Source organism: Ipomoea triloba, chromosome 5 (assembly GCF_003576645.1).
Source record: "Ipomoea triloba cultivar NCNSP0323 chromosome 5, ASM357664v1".
Lineage (NCBI taxonomy): Eukaryota > Viridiplantae > Streptophyta > Magnoliopsida > Solanales > Convolvulaceae > Ipomoea > Ipomoea triloba.
The window spans coordinates 12,097,754-12,102,418 of record NC_044920.1 but is presented as its reverse complement, the minus strand read 5'-3'; the positions used below and the strand labels follow the sequence as shown (position 1 = coordinate 12,102,418).

Below are 4,665 nucleotides of genomic sequence, written 5' to 3'. Positions count from 1 at the left end.
TTTTAAACCAATTTTTCATAATACTAAATTTAGCATTAATATATAAAATTTATATATTTAGAAACTACATTAAAAGTACTATTAAACAAAAAAAATTAAATTTAAACATAATAAAAAATTACTAAAGAAAATAAGCAATGAACAAATAGTTGGTTTGACGAATGAATAGTAAATAAGACAGGTAAAATGAGACAAAGGGGGTATTTTATTAATAACATGGAAAAAAAAAACAATTTGAACCAATCACATTAACTACTTGGGATGATTTGTTGACAAAGAAGACATTCAAATAACCCAATAAATTGAAGCGGAAAACTACCCCGTAATATCTTTGGACTACATTATAGTTACTCACTTTAAAGGTAAATTGTATTTCTTTATTAATATGGTTTAAAATGTATAAATTTTTATTACCTTATCTAATCTTATTCCTTAAAAAAACTAGGAATTTCTCTATCCACATGAATTCATTCAAGCATAATGGTTTAACCAAAAATACCTCGAGCAGAACACCTAAAGAACTGGTGTGCTTTTATGCTGATAATAATAATATATAAATGGTAATTAGATCATTATCTTACATATGTATATATATTTGAAACTCATTATTAAAAATGTCAATGTAGGGTAATAGAACATTGTGACAGACTTGACTTATTGAAAAGATGCTGAGATTACAACATTGGTGGAATCAATTTTTCAAATCCAAAAAATGAAGAAATTTCAAAAATAGCTACAGTTGTAGCATTCATTAATCATGTATGTAAAATATTTATTGTGCATCCTCTAAATATATTAGAACTAATATAAATTTACAATTCATTTCATTGTATACACTCAACCTGCTTTATTAAAAGCAAAATCAGCATCAATCTTGACAATAAAAAAATTGATATATAGGATGTGGTAGCCACTGTTTAAAACTGTTTATGCACAAAGTGATAAACTATTTAACTGCATGCATTGTGGTCAAAAAGCAACAGTGGTGTAATACCCCGTATTTTATTAACATTATCCTAAGGCGTTGACATTCCTAAGTTATGATCTTCAGATATTTCAAAAGAATTTTTATAAGTGAGTATAGTTGTTATTAAGCTGCGAACCTACGTACCGGTCACGAACCGTAAAATTTTTAGGAACTAGTATTTGGACTTGTTTGTCCTAGGAAATGGATTTCTAGACACCATACTATTATTCTTGAATTTCCTATTTAATTAGATTAGCCCATAGCAGCGAAAATTTATTTTGATCGTACATCGCTAAATTTCGCGGTGTACCGAACCTAGCCCAATTTTGAGGGTTAGTCTGGAATAAATTTTTAGTTTCGGAAATTATTCTATCTGGATTATTTTCCACCGAAACTTTATATGTTTGGACCCCAACTGATAAGTTGTGGAGATATTTTATTATTTTATTATTTTTTTTTCCAATCTTATCACATAAGATTGTGATGTAGTATAAAAGCCAATTTTTTTTTCCTTTTTCCCTTGCTTTTGCCGAAATGAAGAGGAGAGGAGAGAGAGAGAGATCATCTTCACCATTCTTCTTCCTCCATTGCTTCCATAGCCAAAATCCTTCTCAACTCTCAATTTTATTCGGTAAGTTTTCGATTTTATTCGGTAGAAAGCCTTGTAATCCTTCCTAGGTTATGAATCTATGCTTAGTTTCTTGATATTTGATGTTTTGGTGTTGATTTGGACCTAGGGTTTTAAGGTGAAAGTTGGGGAAAGATCCAACAATTTCTTCCTAAGGTGTNTAATTATATCAATTTTAGACTATCTTGTATTTAAATATCAATTTTATAATTCAAAATAATGTTATATATTTATTTACCAAGTACTACCCCCGTCCCATTTTGGTTGTCTGATTCGTTTAACGTGACTTGATTGAAGTTATTTTTAAACCAATTTTTCATAATACTAAATTTAGCATTAATATATAAAATTTATATATTTAGAAACTACATTAAAAGTACTATTAAACAAAAAAAATTAAATTTAAACATAATAAAAAATTACTAAAGAAAATAAGCAATGAACAAATAGTTGGTTTGACGAATGAATAGTAAATAAGACAGGTAAAATGAGACAAAGGGGGTATTTTATTAATAACATGGAAAAAAAAAACAATTTGAACCAATCACATTAACTACTTGGGATGATTTGTTGACAAAGAAGACATTCAAATAACCCAATAAATTGAAGCGGAAAACTACCCCGTAATATCTTTGGACTACATTATAGTTACTCACTTTAAAGGTAAATTGTATTTCTTTATTAATATGGTTTAAAATGTATAAATTTTTATTACCTTATCTAATCTTATTCCTTAAAAAAACTAGGAATTTCTCTATCCACATGAATTCATTCAAGCATAATGGTTTAACCAAAAATACCTCGAGCAGAACACCTAAAGAACTGGTGTGCTTTTATGCTGATAATAATAATATATAAATGGTAATTAGATCATTATCTTACATATGTATATATATTTGAAACTCATTATTAAAAATGTCAATGTAGGGTAATAGAACATTGTGACAGACTTGACTTATTGAAAAGATGCTGAGATTACAACATTGGTGGAATCAATTTTTCAAATCCAAAAAATGAAGAAATTTCAAAAATAGCTACAGTTGTAGCATTCATTAATCATGTATGTAAAATATTTATTGTGCATCCTCTAAATATATTAGAACTAATATAAATTTACAATTCATTTCATTGTATACACTCAACCTGCTTTATTAAAAGCAAAATCAGCATCAATCTTGACAATAAAAAAATTGATATATAGGATGTGGTAGCCACTGTTTAAAACTGTTTATGCACAAAGTGATAAACTATTTAACTGCATGCATTGTGGTCAAAAAGCAACAGTGGTGTAATACCCCGTATTTTATTAACATTATCCTAAGGCGTTGACATTCCTAAGTTATGATCTTCAGATATTTCAAAAGAATTTTTATAAGTGAGTATAGTTGTTATTAAGCTGCGAACCTACGTACCGGTCACGAACCGTAAAATTTTTAGGAACTAGTATTTGGACTTGTTTGTCCTAGGAAATGGATTTCTAGACACCATACTATTATTCTTGAATTTCCTATTTAATTAGATTAGCCCATAGCAGCGAAAATTTATTTTGATCGTACATCGCTAAATTTCGCGGTGTACCGAACCTAGCCCAATTTTGAGGGTTAGTCTGGAATAAATTTTTAGTTTCGGAAATTATTCTATCTGGATTATTTTCCACCGAAACTTTATATGTTTGGACCCCAACTGATAAGTTGTGGAGATATTTTATTATTTTATTATTTTTTTTTCCAATCTTATCACATAAGATTGTGATGTAGTATAAAAGCCAATTTTTTTTTCCTTTTTCCCTTGCTTTTGCCGAAATGAAGAGGAGAGGAGAGAGAGAGAGATCATCTTCACCATTCTTCTTCCTCCATTGCTTCCATAGCCAAAATCCTTCTCAACTCTCAATTTTATTCGGTAAGTTTTCGATTTTATTCGGTAGAAAGCCTTGTAATCCTTCCTAGGTTATGAATCTATGCTTAGTTTCTTGATATTTGATGTTTTGGTGTTGATTTGGACCTAGGGTTTTAAGGTGAAAGTTGGGGAAAGATCCAACAATTTCTTCCTAAGGTGTTAATAAACCTTTGAGGTAAGGAATTCCCTTAAGTTGGAATTAGTCACTTGAATTTGGATAATTGATTTTGGTTGAAATATGGTGTTTTTGGAGCTTTGGGGATATTTTTGTATACATGTTCATAGCTTGGATATGCTTGTATATGTTGTATTTATGTCCATATAGGCTTATACTTGTGAAAATAGTGAAAGGAAATCAGGGTAGATTCTGGCAGCAACTTCCATGATTTACTGGGAAAAATTGGTAAGGTATTTTGATCCCATTTTTTTTAGACATGTATTTCTATAAGTGTAGAACCTACATATAAAATTTCATAATGATCGGAGTAGTATAAGTATAGTTTTCGGAATTTTTCCCAAAACTGGACGGAGAGAAAAATATTTCGGACCAAGGGCAAAAAGGGAATTTTCTGTGTTTATTCGTGGATCAAAGTGACTAAAACTTTTGACGGACATCAAGTACTATAAGTTGGGGTTCTACCATAAAAATTTCAAGTGAAAAAGAGTTCGGGAACTATTTTTACCGACTCAATCTTTCGGACTGCACCAAGCTGAAATTTTCTGAATTATGCTTAGTATGATTATGGATGTGTTAGTGATAATTGTGAGGTAGTTAGTGAGTTAATGGTGATCAGGTGATGCTAAGGACATGGATTAATGATAGAGATTAAATGATAATCTCATGATTTTTGGGTTATGGTTACTCTGATACCACTTTGTAACACCCCAATTTTCAACTCTTACATTTATTACAAAATCCGTAATAAAACGCTGCGGAAGCTTACATCATATCAACAGAAAACCGGGTGTTACCGCCACACCTAGAGTGAATTCTATCACCTCTTTGACAAACTCCACTCTAAGTGCACAGGCTAAACTTACAACATTAATAACAATCCCTGTCTACATCAAAGAGTAGACCTCAACCTGTACTTCCCTCCTATTCCGAGCTCATCGGCTACAGGGGCCCACACTAATCTGCAACTGATAAGAAACACATTGAAGTGCAGTTAGC

General features: G+C 30.5%; 1 long non-coding RNA gene across 1 annotated transcript in view; it reads right to left on the bottom strand.

Annotated features, from left to right (window-relative positions):
- Positions 1–4,595: 4,595 nt before the first annotated feature.
- The window catches only part of LOC116018860, a 1,522-nt gene continuing 1,452 nt past the window's right edge, over positions 4,596–4,665 (bottom strand). The window contains exon 3 of the long non-coding RNA XR_004098620.1: positions 4,596–4,634. This is a non-coding gene — a long non-coding RNA (uncharacterized LOC116018860). The remainder of the gene's footprint in view (positions 4,635–4,665) is intronic.